This window comes from Dermacentor andersoni, chromosome 8 (assembly GCF_023375885.2).
Source record: "Dermacentor andersoni chromosome 8, qqDerAnde1_hic_scaffold, whole genome shotgun sequence".
NCBI classification, from domain to species: Eukaryota; Metazoa; Arthropoda; class Arachnida; order Ixodida; family Ixodidae; genus Dermacentor; species Dermacentor andersoni.
The window spans coordinates 57,926,277-57,947,700 of record NC_092821.1 but is presented as its reverse complement, the minus strand read 5'-3'; the positions used below and the strand labels follow the sequence as shown (position 1 = coordinate 57,947,700).

Genomic DNA, 21,424 nt, shown 5'->3' with positions numbered 1-21,424 from the left:
CACAGGTACCGACAGCAGCAGGTGCGAAACGCCGGTGTTGCAGAGCGCTGTCACGGAGCCACCGCGCTGCGATCACTTCGGCGGCAGTCAAGCAGGCACGCTACAAATTTGTCAGACATCTCATTCCATGCTGGAAACACTGGGATGCAGGAAGTTTGAAAAAAACAGCCACTGCCGTCCGCAATGTCTCGGTCGTGGGTTCGTTATGCCAGTTGTGCGTCATTCTAAGCCGTTAGGTACATTTATACTGGATATTAACTGGCGTCATTTAGCTGTGCTGATGCTGTTTGCCGTGTGTTTTGCATCGGTGCTTCGTGACATCGACTGTATTGCGTCTTTTTGGCGACGACTTACTACCACAATGGCGGGATCTGCGTTCGCCGCCTTCGTGTCTCGGTCCGTCTTTGTACGTCGCATGTTCGGATAACACTTTTTCCGGTAAGTGAAATACATTGCACTTCGTTTTTCGTCAATAATGTGAATATTTTTAAGTGTTACCTGTGACAATTATTGATGTATGGGCTTTTCTGCCCTGCGGGTTTTCGTCATCTTTACCTTTATACGAGGGTTCTGCTTGTGTTCAGCAGTTCAGCACTACCGCGGTCCACGACTTCCGCAACACCAGTCAGAACTTTGACCTGCTTGCTAGTCTTTGTGGCTAACCTAGTACGAACCAACCAAAGGGAATGCATTTGAAGAGGACGCGCTGGCTGTAATCCTGAACCAGTCTGAACTCGCCCTCTGTTATGTCCTTTTGTTCTTGCATGGGTTACAGCGTTGCGTGCGCGCGCGTGTCAGTGACTATGCAGCTTGTAGCGTTCCCACTTTACAGCAAAACAAAAATATAACTGCAATGTTTACTTCATGTATACAATTCCAAATGCAATCGTTTGCTGATGTACAAATTTTACTTGTGTTTTGTTCTAAATAAGCAGCAAAACTTTTGGCCGATTGGGTGCTTCATCTGGGAGTGCAATCACGACTGCTTGGCATTTATTAATGAATGATTGTGACTGGGTCACCTTATTTGTAATTGCAAATCTGCCTTTCAACTGACTTCATGTTCTCTTATTTTGCTCCCGTCACTCCATAGACGGCTGGACATCCTTCTTGTACCTTGACGCTAGCTGGATGACGGGGCCTCATCACGATCAGTGTAAGCCAATGTACTGTACCCTCTCTGGTCCTCCCAGTGCTTTGTATATGGGTTAAGGCCATGGAGCGCTTCGTGGTAAAATAGCTAGCTGGTGTCTCACAAACGGGCATTTTTTTCACTGGTCCCTTATAAGCTGCCAATATTATAACCAATTTCTCAGTGCCAGTGTAAATACACAGTTCTCCGAATAATTAGTTTCCCTAAGCCTTACAAAATTTACCTATAGGTAGTCAGTGCTATGTAAGAACTCACAAATTAACTATGTTGTGTCGTAAGAGTATTCCATACAAGAGTAAGAATTTGCTACAACAGTGTACATTACATCTTGCTTCCCTAATGCACAAATGTATTCAAGCCAGTATGTGATTAATTCTGTTTTCTAAATGTTTTCTGTGTGATTTAGTTTCTTTACAGGAATTTACTGTACAGAATCAGCAAGCAGTCTAATTTAAGATTTATGTGTGCTGTAAAAGGTACGCTTTGCCGCTACAAATGATAAAACATGGGCTGAGGCTTCCATACAAGGACGAACTTCAATGTCGCTGTACCACCGTCAGCACTTGGCTGGCGCTTGCGAAATGAATCACATCAGGTATCTTGTGCTATACTGTTTCTTAACTTTATTGGGAGGCGATCACACAGCAATGTGTGGAGGCGCCTGCGTCTGAGATTGAGATTGTGCTGCAACATATGTGCGTGTAGAATAGGCATGATGCTGAAAGTTCCTGCAGTTCTGCAGCGGTGCTTTCAAAATTTTGTCATAACTATAATTTTACCGGTGCTGTTTTTTGTCACCTATTTCAATAATATCATTGGAGATGCTATCAGAATTTAGCAATTTATTTGCCCTGGCCCGTTAGCCTTCCACACAGGACTTTTCACTAGGTGGGCAATTATTCAGCATGGCCCATTACTTGAATACACCTTTTTGTGAACAGTGGCTTCTCAAATGCGAGTCAAAGTAGATGCTCATAATCACCTCAGGCTATAGATGCACTGATGAATTTGCTACCTATACGAATCACTTTGCACTTTCTCGCACAAATAGCATGTTAACACTTCCAAGACTGTGGGCAATGTTATCGCTTGATCACATCATGAGATACTTTCAATTTTGTATGATGCATCATCCAAAGTGATACATCATTTGTGTGAGGTATTCCCCTAAGCCAGTTAGGGTCACATGAAAATATATCAACAAAAGTGATTGATCCGGCTAGGAGCGTTGCTTCGGAACGGTAGTTTATCACCAGTCCTCCTTCCTTTGCATGCTACCGGCTTACTCTGTCCTGTGTCATATTTAAGTTTGAAAAAAAGGCAACAGCTAGGCAGTGCCAAATGCCAAACTTGCTTTTAGTTTAACAATTTAAAACACTATATACCTTTTTAATTAAGTTAGTACATCATTTACCTGCGCAGTGGATTACTGTTTTAAACTGATTATTTTTTGCAGGAAGCTTCTCAGACTTGTTTGACAGGTTGATAAGTGGCTTTTTAGCCACAAAACACCATATATTAATTTCAAGGCTGACTTTGACTCTGCTCTGCAATTTAGTAACTTATATGGCAGGAAATATACTAGTCATTTTAAACATCACATACATACCTTAATATACCCGTAATTTAATAGAAGGAACTGCTTAAATTTATTTTAAATGTGAGCCAAACTCCTTACTTAGCACATGTTGCTAATTGAAGTTCTAATTTCAACATTCCCATTTCCTCCCTGGACTTTTTTCCCTCTTCTGTGCAGGTATTGCTTGCCTATGTCTACAAGAACCTTCACGCGTGGCCTGTGGCAGCAAACTTTTGTGGGCAGCCAGCGCTCTCCTACGAAGGCTGGCTTGCTCTGGCAGCGGCGGCATTCATCTTCAAGATTTATCCATGATCACTTTTGCTGCTATTTGTCACTCTTGGTAATTACACTTTCTGCATCTTTTCTAATTAATTAGGCAATAAACTATGACAATGTGACATTGTGTGAAGTAGATGTTAATTGCCCTTTCTGCATCTTTTCTAATTTATTAGATAATAATGTATGACTATGTGACATGATGTGAAGTAGATGCCTTGCTGAATTTTTGCTTGCAATCATCTTTTATGAATGTAAAGCTCATCGTACAGTGTATGAAAAAAATAACAGCATATTCTGATTTATCGTTCTGCTCCGGTACCATGCAACGTGAAAGGAATTCACTAATGGATGGTATGACGAAGAACTGGCCTGTATTTCTGCGTGATGCTGTGCAAGCCTGTGGCATTATCTTAAAAGGGGCACCCACAAAGTAATTTACAATTTACTTTTAAATGAAGCGTGGACATCAGAAAGAAGTTTATTTATACTGCCAGTTAGACTGGTTCGCAGAGCGTTTTTCCAGCTGTGTACTATCCTTTATTTCTTAACAATTCATTGCAGCACAATATTCTGTTTCGTATACTGGTGTCAGGCTATTGTGCCCTCTGTAGCTGAAACCAGAATGTAATCTTTGCCTGAACTGCAGCATGACTGACAGAATGTTTCCCTGCTAGAAACTATTTCAATTTGGTGGAGACCCAGCAGGGTGAAGTTTTGTCAATAATGACATGTTTCATGTAGAGATGTTCTTGTTTAGCATGATATGATATCATTCATATCTTCATATCATATCATTCATATTCATTCTTGGCATGATATCAGCATACAATACAGATCTTGTTTTATTTTCAAAACAATTCTGACAGGTGGCATTCAATTGATTAGTCTAAGTAAAAAGTACTAATTGACCAATGAGGCTGTACTACACTATTCCCATGCTTCACATCTGGAAAAACTACTTGTGCATTACTCTATCCGACAATATAAACTTTTTTTCTGATGTCCGTGCTTCATTTAAAATAAATTGTAACTGTGAGCAAACCTCGTATTACTGTAACAGCTGCCGCAAAAATTTGAGAGCATGTCTAAAAGAAGTCTTCAGTTGTTCTTGTGGAGCTGTCCATTAGCCAACTTTTAGCGTAACGTTAGCAGGGCTTACTGAAGTACTTCTAGACGTCCACGGCTACAAAATGTCTTGATTAAGACAGCTACTAGACTTTTGAATTAGCCGTGCACGACATCTTTTAGACATCAAATAGCTGCTTTCGTGTTTCGTGGTTATGAGCGCGCGAAAGAAACCGTCAATTGAGAAAAAGTTTCGCTTTTAGGTACTAAAAAATGCGACCACATGCTAATGACCAATTAAGTCGGTGCAAACGTTTCGTTCGTCACATACAGCTAAAGAGTAAACTTCCCTTGATGTCATTACCGTACTATAGCCTCCGATCACGTATAAGTAGGCAGATGTCTAACTTGCCCAAAAGTTTCTTTATTCCAAGAAACGTGCATGGCACTCTTTGACAAGAAAAATATTAGGGGCGAGGAGTTACGGAGTCGCCATCTGTCGGAAGCGCCGCCCTTGCGTAGTATGAGCGATCACGCGGCGCGCTCCTCATAGGTTTCGCTTACGGCGCTGAATAAAAACACGCGGCAGCCCTCCTGGACATTCATGTAGGCACTCTTAAAACAAGGGAAGTTTTTGACTGTCGATATACTAAACTTGGGCAAAATGAAAGCACAGAATCGTTTACAGACGCTATCTATTTACCGAATAGGTACAGTGAACGCCACTGCGTGCGGTCGCCGCGATGGAGTCTCCCGAACCGGCTTCTTGCGTGAAAGGTAGGCAACCGCTGAGAGTAAACTATGTGAAATATGTTGTTATAGCGAGCTGTCTGTATAACCAAATGGGGCATAACAGAATGAAGCCTCAGTGCAGCGATCGCACGGGTTCACGGCGACCGATTGCGCGTCTGCATGCATGTCCGCGCACAATGTTTCGCTTTCGCTTTGAGCGCGTTTTTGCACCGTGCCGTGAGCTTTAGGCCGCAGCATATGAGCATGTGACAGTACACTAACAACCATTGCTGCGTGGACGCTATCATGACTGTTCAAAATAATTTCGTTATAGAGACTAGACGCATGCGGCGACTGTGATGTGCCGTCGCGACGATTCAATCTTTTTCGGTCGAGTAAATGCTTGGACATTTCAATATTATTTCTCAAGTTGCGTCGCACTGTACGTTTATCGATTTTCTCTGAGTGCGATTTCCCTCTGCTTCTTTTTCGTAATCCAGTGTATTAATCCATAACACAAACATGACCATATGTCATGCCTTCTTTTTTAATGTGTGTCTTACCGCTCCCTTTCCGCTCCGGTGAACTTGCCAGTATCTAGCATCAACAGGTTCATATACCAAACCGTCACGACATTAGCCGTGCAGCGGGCGCGGGCGAGCGTCTCAGTGCGCGTTTTCTGCTGCTCACCGAACATCGCGCAGTCCCGGTGCCGTAGCAGAAATCTTCCTCGCGTCTGTGCCTGCTGCATAACCGAGTTGTAGCCGATATCTGTCTGCCGGTTCTAAGTTTCGCCAGCGAAGCTTCACGCAGCTCCTTGCCCTGCGGCTACGTGTGAATAAGGCTGACAGCGGGCTCGTTGCGTACGTCCAGCACTGCGGCACCGAGCAGTAGCCTACCATGCTGCACGCCTCCAAAGGCAGCCACTACCTATTATAGTACTTTCAAACGTTGTCAAGCAAACACCAAAGGCGGTAAAGCCTCACCACTTAATCAGAATCGTGGTGCAGGTGGGACTTTAAACTTTCGTTTTCAGCTCGCTTCGGCGCTTCCGAAGCAGCCGACGCGGCAGCTGTGTCCACGTGATCCCTCCTGCCACGTCACGACGACGGTGGCGCCAGTTTTTCCAGTGATGGAGCTCGCCCCCAGTAGCATTCCTAAAGACAGGCGCGTTAAAATTCAGCAGCGTTGCCGGCCATAATGCGCAGCATGTGACCCCACCGTGCTACAAACGCGTACAAAATTTCAGCGATTTACACCTTGCGCAGCTGTATGATTGCGCTCGCAATCGTGGTTACGCAAAGAAAATGCAAACGAAACTCAAGCAAGGCTATTCCGGACAGTGCGCCTCTTCGATTTTCGAAGTTCTGACAGCTTGCTGGCAGCCAGACGGCAGCCAGCTAGTTCCGGTCCTGATAGGAAGTCACGTGGGCTGGGATCTCAAGACAACCCGAAGCTGCTGGAAGTTTGCAAAATCTAACGCCGGGACAACTGGACAAGTGTAAACGTGCTACCAGCATGGCAGCGCCAGGCGAGGCCGTCGCACTCTTGGCATTGCCGGCCCCTTCATGCGTTGCCAGCGTGAAAATCTATATAGTTTCATTCAGGGATACGATCACTTTCGCGAGATTTCGCACGACTTGGCACAGGATGCGCACTAGGCCAAGCTCACCTTGCACAGCGCAACAGATCTGACGGCCTCCGTAGCGCCCGATGCCAAGACGCGAGATCGCGCGTGATTGTATCCCCGAAACCATTCACTTACGCGAGATCGCGATTGTATCCCAATCACTTACGCGAGATCGCGCGTAAGTGATTGTATCCCCGAAACCCAGATAGCCACAAACATCCGATAGATGCACCGGATTGATCCAAACATCCAGCAAAATATGAGATGTCCTATGCACAACCTTTGCACGTACATACATCTAAGGGGCGTACAATGTCATCAAAGTTTTAGATGGCCGATGAACATCCATTTAGTTCGTTCATCAGACGTACAGCAGACAATATTTTGGATGTCCATGTAACGTCCATAAAGTTTGTACTTTAGACGTACATTGTAGGTCCCGCAAAGCCTTTTTTTTTCTCATTGTCTACTCGCGCTTCTATGATATTGACGTGGACGATGTTGCGCAGTTGGCGCCTATAATTTAGTGCAAAGGTCGCGTGGTATCATCAGTGATCATGTAATGGATGTCCATAGACGTCCCCTTCTTTTGCGATTAATTACTTTTTTATTTCCGACTTTGGAAAAGTAACTGAAAAACAAGGTACAGTATGTTTGGGAATGAACTGACATATATAGTAGAAGAAACTGCAGGAAAATTATATCATGGCACTCTGCTTTTGTTGAGCACCACCAAACTTTATTAAACTGTGGCAAACTTCCCGTGCGGAATGATTGCGTGGCCTCCGACACTTGACACTCCATCTCGGAGGCCATGTGCGTCGAAAGCATGCTCGAAAGCAAGGAGCCGGAAGCACGCCACAAATTTTGCACTAAATGAAAAATACTGCTTAATGACGTCAGAAAAGTTAAATGATTTAAAGAGATTTTACGCAACATTACTGTCCAATTATCAATTATTCTCGCAGTCGTATGCCTTGTTAGATATGGGGCCGTTTCGTGAGCCTACTTCGAGTTCCCCAGACCACATCGAATCGCGCCACTGCTAAGTAAGGAATGCAGAAGCAGATGCCACATTCCTGAGGCATGGCACGTGCAAACAAGTTGGCGGACCCCACTTCGTACGCCGCCGGTGGAGCTATTCAATGCTTGACTCTTCCAGAAAGCGAGGGGATAGCCCGGCACTGTTGCAAGTAAAGTGGGTCCCGAAGCAAGACGGCTGTAATGCGCCGTGACAACCTGACGGCTGTAATGCGCCGTGACAACCTACCAGCGTCGCCCCCGTCCCCCTTTGAACAGGGCAGTTGCAAGCCAGCGAGGCAAGACCGCAGGGAGAAGTAAGACACCGTGAAATTTTGCCCGCCTAGGTCCGCCGTCGCCCCCACCTGGCTATTGCGACGGCGAGTTGTAAGTCAGCAAGGCAAGACCGCAGGGGGACCAAGCGGCGACTCTCTTCACCGGGTGTGACTCCATCCCACGGGCGCCTACCATTGGCCGAGGGTGACGACACCCGGGCGGGCTCACCGATTGGCCGAGAATGGTGTCACCTAAGCGGGCTCTCCCATTGGCCGAACGTGACGTGTCTGATCGACACCGAAGGGCTTAAAAGACGCAGCCCGGGAGCAGCAGAGGAGCATTCCAGGAGGATTCCAGAGCATTCCGGGATTCATCTCTTTCGAACTTCTTGCGACGGGCCGTAGCGTCCGAGTTGCTGCCGGCCCGTAATGAGTCTACGACTTTTAATTGACTCTCACTGTAAATAATGTAAATAAACCTCCCAAGTTTTTTCATCACGCAGTCCTCCTCAACTCCTACAACTGGCGCCAGCGGTGGGATTTCCTCCAACTCCTACAACTGGTTGCTAGCGGTGGGATCGCCCCCAAATGCAACAGCTGGTGGCAGCGCTACGGATCAATCTTCATCGAGAGAAATCCTGAGGAACCCGGAACAGTGAAAAAGAGCCTTCGTCCAAAGGAGTCGCGAGGAACCAGGAAGAGCGAAGAAGAGAGAGCCTTCGTCGAAAGAGGTCCTAAGAAACTGGGAGTAGCGAAGAAGAGCGAGCCTTCGACCCAGGGAGTCCTGTGGAACCGGGAACAGCGGACCAATGAACCGGATGGCAGGGTGCTGCAACCGTAAGTGAGCGCGTGGTTTTTTTGCTTTTGATTCGCCAGACTCAAATGTTGTGTGTTCATTTTGATAGTTCTGGGAATCGGGAATTTGTTGCATTGTGTGTTTGCACAAATTAATTAAGGAAAAGAGTTCTAACCACCAGTCGGGGCAGCTGCCATGGATCTTAGAAGGTTGACCAGGTTATACTTGTTGTTGGTGTGCGACGACTTGGGAGTTGAGGCGGACGAACAGATGAAAACGCCAGCTATCATAAAGGCGATTCAAGATAGTGGCAATGATGGTAAAACCATTGAGCTTGCTTGGGAGGTGATACAAGAACCACGGGAGCGTGAGCGTCGTGAACGTGAGCGAGAGCGTCGTGAACGTGAGCGAGAGCGTCGTGAACGTAAGAGTGAGCGTAAGCGTGAAGAACGCAAGAATGAACGGAAGCGTGAGCTTCAAGAACTCACTCTTAGGTGTGAGCGTCAAGAACGTCAGCCTGAGCGTCAAGAACGTGAGAATGAACGCGAACGTGAGTATCAGGAACGTAAGCGTGAGCGTGAGCAAAAGTATGAGAGAGAGAAGGCAGCATTGTTAAAAGAGATACAGTATTGTGATGAGTTAATGGCACAGAGACAACGCCTGTCTGAAAATTCTGTAGGCAGTACAGAGCACAAGAATGACAAAGTGTCTAGCGGATTTTCGCCAAAATCCGACGAGAAGAGTAGTGCCTGTGAGATTGGCTGCACATTCATAAGTGAAGGGAAAAGGCTAGCTGCTAAGAATGCCTTAATGGCAACAGAGGCCGTTAAAGGCCGCAGGGAGAGCGACGAGGTGCTGTGCCAACAGATGACTGTAGGGACAGCTAGGCCAGCTGCGAACAAATTGGCACACTTACAGCGCGTGTGCGTCGCTTGTAATGTTAGCGAGGTTGCTAGCGAAGAAAAGGGCACCCGACGGACGCGAGCACCCATGTCAGGTCAGATCTGCGTGCCGAAGTGATGTGCGCGCTGGACGATGCAGTTGAGAATAGCTCTCGGGGTGGCGAGCTCCGTAGCTCACGAGAGAACAACTGCATTGTTCAGGGATCGGTGTAGCTCTCAGCCAGTCTAGATAGCCTAGATAGGGATGATTCAGTTATTAATCATTCGGACTGTGCGCGTGAGACAGCGATCGATACCGACGGGCTGTGTGTCGATGCACAGCGTGAGCTGGGCAATGCAGTAGAGGGCAGTTCGCAAAAGTGCGAGTTGCATAACTAGAGTAAAGCCTGCTGCATTGTTCAAGAGTCGGTTGAGCTGTCCGCCAGTCGAGGCAATGTGAGAGTAGATTTAAATGTAAATCACTCAGACTGTTCGGGTAAGAGACCGATCCGGGCCGACGAAAAGTGTAACGGCCAGCACGAGGCGCCAGAAGGCGACATGCAAGAGAATTCAAAGAGAAAGCGCCGCAGAAAGAAGCGCCCTAAAGATAGGAATGCGGTGACTAATCTAGCGCCGCCAAAGACGGCGAGAGACCCAAAAAGGCAGGGCGCGAGGAAAAGAAAGGTGCGGTCGTCACTGACGATGTTGACGCATCCTAATCGTTCGAGCCACCGGTCAAAGGGGGACCGAGAAGCATGTTCTGCACGGACGCGGACAAAGGGCACGCGGCAGTTAAATTCCTCGTCGTTCCGTCGTTCTCTTCGAAGCTCAACGTGTGGTACGAAGAAGCGCAAGGTGGCAAGACGAGACCAGGTGGGGAGTAGCGACGCGGTCAATCGAGTTCGTGTTGAAAGCGGGGCGCCAGGACGCAAATTGGCAGGGGACTGTAACGTCTTGGGGGAGCTGATAGTGAGTCAGCCCTTTTGTTGTTCCTCGGCAGCCAGAATAGCTTTCAAACCGCGACCACCTCGGGTACGGCTCAAAATATGAGTCAGACGTAAGCATTTGAAACGGGAGGCCAACAGAGCTTCCGTAGAAGTAAAACGTTCTGTTTTGTTTTATTTTTTTGAGCATCGGATAATTTTCGCGATTTGAGACTAGGATTTCTTTAAATGTGTAAGGTTTGAGCTTTGTTTGTGTTTTGTTTGAGAAGCTCGGAGATTTGAAAGACGCGTTTTTTTGTAAACATGTAGTATCGCGAGGTGTTCTTTAATAAGTAGATAGGCTTTCTTTTTGTGTGTGTGTGAGTAACCTGAATGTCAAGGTTGTCGGTGAGAAGCCTATCATAACGCGCGTGTGTTTTAGTTAACCTTCTTTTTTTATAAGCGTATTTCTTATTTTCTAAGGTTAACCGCGTAGTTTTCAGTGAGTGCATGATTTGCACTGAGAAGAGTTCTTAGTTCCATTAGCGCGTGTCCTGTGTGGACGGAAGGAAGCAGATTTATGACTGGGTTGCTCGTGTGTGTTGAGAGCAGCCTTGTTCTGACTTCTTTAGTGAGCGTGCGTGGAACGAGTAATTAGGAGACGCATTTTTTTACAAAGGGTTTTGCGGAGTGCGTAAGTTACGCAAATTAAGTTCTCGTTTAGGTTACGTGTCCTGTAGGGACTAAAGAAAGACACGTGTGTAGGCGCAATGAAAAGTTTGCCTACGACGCAAGTACGCGTTCTGATTAGTGACCACAAGGCTAGCGCGCTTGTGACTACGTACTTGTGAAGTTGACCAGACGGTTCAGTGGCACCAATACGTGAGATAAGACCGCCACTGTGTTAGGTTTGGAAACATGCTGTTCGTGTAGTTAGGCCACTTAAGTTATGTTCGGCTGTTTTCATTGTTTGTTTGCAACGACCACGACCCTTTGTTTTGCAACAACAATAGTACTCTGGTCTTGTCGGCATTGGGGAGAAATGGATAGCGGTTTGGAAAGCTGGTTGTAACTGCTTTGTCGAAATTAGGGAAATAAAAGATCAGGGTTCATTTTGACTCTGTAATAGCCTGGCGAGTCAGGGGTGAAGAGCCTGCGCTTACACGTGGTGCAGCGCTGTGTTGTTTTGTTTGTTTGACGTATGTTCTCCAGGGCCCAGGATACCGAAGGTTGTCAAACGAGGCTCGACACCAGTACCCTGCAGGTTCTTTCAGCGTTCCTCATGGCCAGCGAATTGAGTTCACCGGCCATTCCGAACTTCCGGGGCGAAGACGAGCTGTTAGATCTGGGGCCGTTTCCTGAGCCTACTTCGAGTTCCCCAGACCACATCGAATCGTACCACTGCTAAGTAAGGAATGCAGAAGCAGATGCCACATTCCTGAGGCATGGCACGTGCAAACAAGTTGGTGGACCCCACTTCGTACGCCGCCGGTGGAGCTATTCAATGCTTGACTCTTCCAGAAAGCGAGGGGATAGCCCGGCACTGTTGCAAATAAAGTGGGTCCAGAAGCAAGACGGCTGTAATGCGCCGTGACAACCTGACGGCTGTAATGCGCCGTGACAACCTGACGGCTGTAATGCGCCGTGACAACCTAGCAGCGTCGCCCCCGTCCCCCTTTGAAGAGGGCAGTTGCAAGCCAGCGAGGCAAGACCGCAGGGAGAAGTAAGACACCGTGAAATTTTGCCCGCCTTGGTCCGCCGTCGCCCCCACCTGGCTATTGTGACGGCGAGTTGTAAGTCAGCAAGGCAAGACCGCAGGGGGACCAAGCGGCGACTCTCTTCACCGGGTGTGACTCCATCCCACGGGCGCCTACCATTGGCCGAGGGTGACGACACCCGGGCGGGCTCGCCGATTGGCCGAGAATGGCGTCACCTGAGCGGGCTCTCCCATTGGCCGAACGTGACGTGTCTGATCGACACCGAAGGGCTTAAAAGACGCAGCCCGGGAGCAGCAGAGGAGCATTCCAGGAGGATTCCAGAGCATTCCGGGATTCATCTCTTTCGAACTTCTTGCGACGGGCCGCAGCGTCCGAGTTGCTGCCGGCCCGTAATGACTCTACGACTTTTAATTGACTCTCACTGTAAATAATGTAAATAAACCTCCCAAGTTTTTTCATCACGCAGTCCTCCTCAACTCCTACAACTGGCGCCAGCGGTGGGATTATCCCCAACTCCTACAGCCTGTCCTACGTCACCACAAACGCACCCATTGCAATGGCGCAGCAAGCAAGCGTCGGACGCATATGTGAGCTTGTGTTCCAGTGCTGGCGCTGAGCTTTCTCTACGGCTGAGCCGTGCTGCTCTATGCTGTGCTCCCTGAAGGGCTGCAGGAGGTAGCGCCAACCTTTCCGTTCACACAACGAACCACTTTTAGGTTGCGGTGCTGACGCTGCGACACTTCATTTCTTATTCTCGCTATGACTGCAGTGGTGTTCGGTCGTCAGCAGGTACATGGTTTTCAAGGTATGTCGGTGGTTTGTTTTTGTACTATGTTCTCTTTTATGCCGGTAATGAGTGCTTAGCATGAGCCGGAAGAGCTCATGCGCAACGCAAACGCCCAGCGGTTTTGGCAGTACATTTCAAGGCATGTTGGTGGTGTTTCTTCTCGCAATACTATTAAACTGAGCCAATTGGTACATAGCTAAGAAGTGCAACCCGAAACAAATGGCGATAGAGAAGAGACGTTCTTGTTTGTCTCCTTTTGTCCCATGAGAAGATGAACTGAAAGTTCTTCTCATACTCTTCCTAGTCTTTCATGTACTGTACGTGCTTCTCGCGGTCCGCAGGTTTTGTGCACAACGACACGATGGTTTCAGTGGTTCTGGCACGCGTCTTCGATAGTGGTACTCGATGTTGTGAGGTAGTCACCGTTCATGTATTGCTTTGGAGGTATTTTGTAATAAGGGCAGTCTGTAGAGCTACGTGATATTTTGCACGCTTTGTTGCTCCCTTGTACATTTACATAGCTCCTGCGTATAGCGTGCAGTATATCATTTGTAGGCACAAGCCATGTACTTTCACGTGTTCTTGAACAGTCGACCTTTTTGCACATTGTATAAAGGTTTGCTGTGCTATACTGCTTGCAAGGACAATTTTATTGTCAGTGGTACTATTTAAGCAGATGCCTTAAATCTGTCCTACATGATAAAGATGCTATAGGTGTGGATTTATACTCTGTGATTTTAACTTAATCACTGAATTTAGAGAAGCTTAAGAACTGTTACTTTAGGTGCCTTAAGCTACCGTGTATGTCTTACCCACGCATTCAGAAATGTGCCTTAACTTGAAGCTCATGCTTCATTTCGTCAAGATAAAGCCAGACGCAAACGCGTCCAAGAAGAGACAGTGAGTGTCTTGGGCACGTTCGCACCGGTCGTTATAGTGGAAGTCAAGCATGGGCTTCATGTAAGGGGGAATATTTAAATGCGGGTAAGTAATGAGCGATGTGTTTGCATAGTTGTAAAGATTCCGTCCTCTGTTTCAGGTTTAGGATGCTCAAGCGAGCCAGCAAGAGAGTGATCTATCAAGTACGGTTCGCCCTCCAGCCCCACAAAGCATCGTACCGTGTTGGAGTGCCGACAAATTTTCTTCCTCTTTTGAAACTGGTAGCGGTCTAACTTTTAGTCACGGTAATGACTACAAGGCTAAACCTGACTATCTTCAGCGCCCAAAAATAATATTCCCCTTCGAAGCGCCAACCTTAAGATGAGCACTCACTGCGACATGTTTCCTTGGTATTACTGCTGCGAGGGCCAATGCAATTAACTGCTGCTGCTATGTTGAGCCCAGTGTATGAACACCAACCAGATAATGTTACAGAGATGCAGATGTAGCAGCTCGTCTCCAGCATCAGCTGAATCAATGATTTGGCCTTTCGTGGCACCTGACTGCATTTCAAGTAGTGCTGTACGTTTTAAAAAATGTGACAAATATAGAATTCTTTTACGTGATATCAGGCTGAGTGTACGGAAAGCAGTGAAAGAGTTTAAAAGGAAAGGGCTGATTTGATTCTGCTACAAGTGGCTCAGCACTCAGCAGCATGGTGTGGCCTAGTACCATTGCATTTGGTTGACTAGTGCATGCCAAGTGTGCTGTGGTACCAGGTAACCACTAACTGCAACTGCATTGACATTCCTTATGATCCATGAATCTACACACGAATTGGCTGTAGTCTCACTCACATGGAAATATGGTATAGTTATTCTACTCAAATAATTTATAGAGCGTACCATCCTTGTACTTATACTGCATGCTTACTTATCGAAGAAAATGACTTCCTCATTATAAGTCTTCATGTCTAAGAGTGAGAACAATATGTTAAAACTATTTTGTTTTATGCAGCAGCTGTATTCCAAATTTTTCTCCTTTATGGAGAAGCTAATTTGGCACCCTTTTGCTGCAGGGGGTTGCCTGCTTCTCTTACAGAATTTATCATTGTGCTAACGTATTCGTGGTTTTCAGATTGTTGTTCCTATAGGATATATTGCTCTTTTGGGCCTTCAGCTAATGCTCTTTTTATGTTTCACTACATTGTTTCAATTTTTTCTTTTGCTTAATACAAGGCTAGTCAAATAGTGCTTTGATGTTTCCATATGTGAATTTTGTTTTTGTTCATAAGAATTAAGTCTGAGAATGTGCCATTCGTGTTTTATTTTACTGGAGAGAATGCAACTAACACTGTAACACTGCACTGTGAGAGGTGTTCTTTTGCAAGTGTTGCTTTTAATGTCTCATTTTATTTATATTTAGTATGCTTATGCTTAGCTCTTCTGCATATGTGGTATTCTTGTATTGGTTCGTGCGTTAAGTGCTCACTGTGCCTTTTAGAAACCAAGAGATAGCATTATGTTGTATTTTTACCGTTCGCTTTATTTTCATGAGACAGCTGCGGTCTGCCATTGTATTTCACTGCAAATATTGTGTACATCATTACGTACTTGTCAAACGCTTGATACCAGTAAGAAGTTTCACAATAAAAATGCTGATGGTGACAACCAAGTTTTTCTTCGCTTAGTAACAGTGGAACTTTGATTTGTTGTCCCAAACAGTCCAGGACTGTCTGAAAAGCTACGTACGCCAATAATAACTGGCTGTAGTAGCGTCTCGAGCAGTTTGGGGCAGTCTGGAACAACAAATTGAAGAGGCGCAGTGCATGCATGCATGATGAATAAAAGAAACAGCCAAAAATAGTACAAGGTACTTCCAGTGGATACATCTTAGACGTTGCAGATACAGCCATATGTAGTGCAATGGATGTCCTGTGGATATTATGGGCGTCTATTACATGTTGCATATATCCAGCCCTGACATACCCACAACGTAACACTTGAATGTCCTGGATGCATTTGCGATTATCCATAGTACATCCATCCAATGTTTTCTGGATAAATCTGGATGTCTAATGGATGCACTGAATGTCCAAGGTGCACCATATTATGCGCATCTAATGGACGTAATGGACGCATTACGGAATCGGGGTGTAGGCGAGCCGTATGTAAAAATACTGAAAGATATCTATAGCGGCTCCACAGCCACCGTAGTCCTCCATAAAGAAAGCAACAATATCCCAATAAAGAAAGGCGTCAGGCAGGCAGATACGATCTCTCCAATGCTATTCACAGCGTGTTTACAGGAGGTATTCAGAGACCTGGATTGGGAAGAATTGGGGATAAAGGTTAAAGGATAAAGGTAAACAAACGCGAGTTAATAACATCTTAGTTGAAATCAAGAAAGAGAAATGAGCATGGGCAGGACATGTAATGAGGAGGGAAGATAACCGATGGTCATTAAGGGTTACGGACTGGATTCCAAGGGAAGGGAAGCGTAGCAGGGGGCGGCAGAAAGTTAGGTGGGCGGATGAGATTAAGAAGTTTCCAGGGATGACATGGCCACAATTAGTACATGACCGGGGTTGGAGAAGTATGGGAGAGGCCTTTGCCCTGCAGTGGGCGTAACCAGGCTGATGATGATGATGATGATCAATGGACGTATCTGGGTTATTACGACCGACATGTCAAGAGTGAGAGACATTCAGGCTTACTTTCTCATAGCAGCATGATTTGCCTCGTCCCAGAAAAGGCTGTGACAGTAAGCCTAACCCTCGACCTGTCAAGTATGAGAAGCGTTCAAGCGGGCGTCCCCACGTCAACATGACTGCCCTATTCTCCGAAACGGCCTCCCCTTTTATTCCCCGAGCTGACACAAACGGATGGATGAAGGGACGACAAACCGAAGGGCGGGAGGCCGTCGACGGCAGGGCCTGACGAATGCACTAATGCTTCCACAGGCTTCCCGGGAAGACATCTGCAACCACATGACCGCAAGGGGTAATTAAGGCCGGCTTAGCCCCTGTATGGTTGACCTGTCAAGTGTGAGAAGCGTTCAAGCGGGCGTCCCCATGTCGACATCATTGCCCTCTTCTCCGAAACGGCGTCACCCCTTTTTTCCCGAGCTGACACAAAATGATTGACGTAGAAAAGACAAACCTAAGGTCAGAAGCTCAATGGTATAGAAGGTGACGAAAGCGCGAATACTTCCACAGGCTCCCGAAGATGACGTCGACGACCACAAGACCACCAGGTGCTTTTTAAGGCCGTCTTGGTCTCCGTTTAATCAGAACCGCTCGATACTCGGATAAGAGACACATCCGTGTACCAATGAAGTGAATACAACCTTTTCTACTTTTTTTCATCATCACGATGCCCGCCTTCGATGTCGGTTCCTGATTCTTGCGGTGAAAACCTACTTCACTCGGTCGAGATCGTATCAACACAAACAAACGCTTCATTCGGTTCCCCGCCGCTCGTATCTAACCACTTCGCCATGCGGAACGGTGCGTTAGTACCTAAAAGGATAACGCTATAGAAGTAACAAAATCCGAAAATTACCGTAGACAGTTGGCTGAGCGAGGTAAACTTAAGTCCTGAAGCGCCCGCGTGGCAATCCGGCAAGTCCCCACAGAGGTGGCGGCGAGCGCCCATTGCCTATGCGGTATGCTCCCTCCTCTTCTTTCCTTCATCCACGCCATTGCCTCTTTTAGTCGTCTGCTAGCCAGAGAACTTGCAGCCAGACCAAAATCGTCCTGGCGGGTTCTGGCAGTCCCCGGATATCCAGAACCTTCCAGCCCGAGTAAAAGAACGCCAGGAGCAAGTGCGTGGCGTGGTGGGTAGAGCAACCCGAGAAAAACGAAGACGCTCTGGCTGGCTCGGACAGCCCGCGGGTAGCCAGAAGTGGAAAATCAAAGAGGCCCACTGTGCGTTGGGAATAGTTATTATTATTAATATTAATTTTGTTATTATTCGCCACTGTTCAGGAAACACACAACGATAAATCTCGCGGACCCATCCTGCGGAGTTAGCGGCTCTGAAGTTTCTCATTCAGAAATTAATCTTTGGCCGATCTCGGTGCTGCGCAGAAATACAGTATAGAGCAAGCTCGGAAGTTTGCAGAAAGCAGTATGATGAGACCGAGCGCAGCACAACGGATGGTCTATTGCCGATTGATGTTACCGTCGCCGCAAACTATAGGGATTTACAATGCGCGTCATTCGATTACGCGCAGACACAACGACACTTTAGTCGAAAAGGTTGCAAGGCTGCTAATAGAAAAACACTGACTTCATGAACTTTCATTTACTCTTGATAGGCGTATGACGAACAGGCGCCGCGGAAATTGAGCTCCAAAGCGCACGACGAAAACGTTCACCTGGAACTGAGAAACGTTCAAGCTGGAACTCATGAACACACGACACAACTACCACGTTCAGAGAAAACGCGCGAACTGAGCGTGTGAGAAAGCGGACAGGGTTTCTAGATGGTTCCAACAAAAAATAGCCAAATGATTTCGTAATGTAGCTCAAAAATAGACCTAAATTTTTCGAGAGCGAAAAGTAGCCAAAAACATAGCCAAAACGTTTGATGATGTTCTGCAGGTGCCTTATAGACAGGTGTATATAGTGTCAAAATCTCACCGCGCTATTTTCCCGGCTCTAAAGTTGTCCGACTTTAAACAAGTGGCACTCGAAGCACGATAGCGGCGAACACAGTGGGCGATCGTTCAGCAGGTCAAGGGCGTCGGCTTTTATACATCACTCATAGTCGTTCTCTATGCATCACTCGTCGAAGGTTTCAGTGCAATCACTCGTGCCCGCATGGTTTCCAGAAACTACTCAATTTGTGTCGCGCATGCAATAGGATTAAACAAGGTTCTGCGAGGACCTACACAACAGATAGAATCAACGGGGTAACATTCGCGTAAGTTCCAAATTATGCAGGTGCGTCTTGCGCTCAGCGATAACTTTAAGTGGTTAACGGTTGAAATGCAGTCACCGTGAAAAAGGTAAATAAGTACACGTATGAATGCTCCCTTAAAAAAACATTGTCGCGATGCAACAAACACGAGAGCAAGAAAAAAGCACACGTTGAAAGAAAAAAATTCACCGGCGATAACGGTACTGTCTAATGCGAAATTTGAGCGCAGCTGCATAAGCGTATTTTCATTTCGCGGTATATTGGCTGGCACGGACAATTTGTTTCGTGCCTTACGTTGCAAATGGAGCGAAGTGCGGCGCGACTGCCCGGATAAGCTGGAGACGACGCGCGCTATTCTGGTGCCATCTCGTAGCCGTCGTCGCCGTACTACGCTTTTCTTCTCACGCTTTGGCCTTCCACTTCATGGTTGCGCTGCACCCTCCTCTCAGCCGCACTACGCTTTTCTTCTCACACTTGTCATACCAGCCTCCGCTTCCGCCTAGTGGTGCCGCTGCACCCTTCACTCCGCTTTCCTCCTAGCGTCTTTCATGCCCCGCTACTCTCCGCGTTCGCATCCATCTTTCGCTGTGCTCGTTCTCTCGGTTAGGCCACCGACGCCGACGCTCTCCGCAGAGACGGGTGTTGAGCTCCAAAATATCAAGCAAAGAGGTGTCTGAGCTTGTTAACGCTGGTGAAATGGTTTACGGAGCACAACATGGATTATTTCAGGCCGTCAGTGGCGCCGCAGTAATTGCGAAATGCCACCTGGCACGACCTCATAGTCCACTGCGCCAATAAGTCGGATAGCATTGTACGGTTTGAAATAGCGTCGCAAAAGTTCCTCGCTAAGTCCTCGTCGGCGTATTGCGTTCCAGACCCAAACGCGGTCGCCAGGCTGGTACTCCGCGTAGCGTCGTCGAAAATCGTATGTCGGCTGTCCGTCCTCTGCTGGTTCTTGATACGCAGGTGGGTGAGTTGTCGGGCTTTCTCGGCGCACTGGAGACAGGTGGCGACATCGAGATTCTCTTCCGCGGTGACGTGCGGCAGCGTGGCACCGAAAGTCGTCGTTGGGCTCATTCCGTAAACTAGCTTGAACGGTGTGGCCTGCGTTGTTTCTTGCACTGCCGTGTTGTAAGCGAAGTTTACGTCCGGTAGAACCGTATCCCATGTCGTTTGCTCGACGTCGACGTGCATTACAAGTATGTCGGCGAGGGTCTTGTTCAGCCGCTCCGAAAGACCATTCGTCTGCGGGTGGCAGGCAGTTGTCCGTCTGTGGCTTGTCTGGCTGTATTGCAGAATGGCTTGGGTGAACTCTGCAGTAAAGGCCATTACACTATCGGTGAAGAGGACTTCTGGGCACCATGTCGCAGCAGGACGTTCTCAACGAAGAATTCTGCTACTTCGGCTGCACTACCTTTCGGCAGAGGCTTCGTTTCAGCGAACTGGGCAACGTAGTCCGTCGCCACGACAGTACACATATTTCCGGTTGTTGACGTCGGAAAGGGTCCCAACAAATCCATCCCAGTTTGCTGAAACGGTCGGCAACGAGGCTCGATCGGCTGTAATAATCCCGCCGACCTTGTCGGTGGTCTTGCGTCGCTGGCAGCCACGGCAAATCTTGACGTGATGGGTGACGTCGCTGGTCAGGCGCGGTCTACATACTGCTCCTCTGGCATCCTTGCGAGTGTATGGGAAAGCTCGTGGTGCCCGGCTGTCTGATCGTCATGCAGGATGTGCAGGACTTGTGGCCGTAGTGCTGTGGGCACAACGAGGAGATAGTTTGCGGGGGCTGGGGAAAAGTTCTTTTAACAGGACAGGACGTCGTTTCGTAAGGAAAACAACGCAATCCTCGCCCAAATACCCCGAAAGTACTCAGCAAGGCTTCTTAGCTCCTTGTCCGCTCGCTGCCGTTCACTAAAGTCATCTGCGCTTATTGTTATCAGGAAGGCATCATATTCTAGTTCGCCTTGCAGTGGCGGGTCAAGAGGGGCGCGCTAGGTGCAGTCGGCAGAAGAATGCTTCCAGCCGGACTTATATACCACACCGATGTCGAATTCCTGGAGTCTCAGGTTCGATCGTGCTTAGTAACTGGAAGGATACTTTAAGTTTGTAAGCCAACACAAGGCATGGTGGTCGCTTACCACTTTCAAGCGCCTGCCGTATACGTAAAGCCAAAATTTCGCCGCCACTCAAATAATCGTCCTGCCAAGGCACTCTTTCTCCATCGTAGGACGATTCGCTTTTGCATTCGACAGTCACAGGCTAGCGTAAGCTATTACGATTTCAACTCCGTCCTTCCTTTGGACTAGCACGCCACCGAGGCCTACTCGATTTGCGTCGGTGTGGATTTCTGTCTCGGTGTCTTCGTCACAGTGTGCAAGCACCGGCGGTGACTGCAGCTGTCGTCGTGTCATCTCCGTAAATGCGTTGTCATGCCGTGTTTCCCATTTGATGTCGATGTCGAATTCCGCGAGATGTGTTAACGGCTCCGCAATGCTTGAAAAGCCTTTAAAAAGCACTTTTAATAGGCACGTAGGCCAAAGAATCTGTGCACTGCCTTCTTGTCGATGGGCCGCGGGAATTTAGCGATGACAGTTGCCTTCTATGGGTAGTGACGGACTCCAGACTTGCTGATGACGTGGCCTAGGAACTGAAGTTCTTCGTAAGCGAAACGACACTTTTCCGGCTTCAGGGTTAATCCATATGACTTGATAGCCTCTAATACTGTCTCAAGCCGCCTCAGGCCATCTTCGAACTTCGTGGCAAGTACTACAACGTCATC

The 21,424-nt window shown here is 47.5% G+C and overlaps 1 long non-coding RNA gene across 1 annotated transcript; it reads left to right on the top strand.

Moving 5' to 3' along the window:
- Positions 1-65: 65 nt before the first annotated feature.
- On the top strand, positions 66-15,379 carry LOC140212869 (uncharacterized). Its single transcript, XR_011889834.1, has 3 exons — positions 66-438; positions 1,094-3,072; positions 13,878-15,379. It is a non-coding gene; the product is annotated as an uncharacterized lncRNA (long non-coding RNA).
- The last annotated feature ends 6,045 nt before the right edge of the window (positions 15,380-21,424 follow it).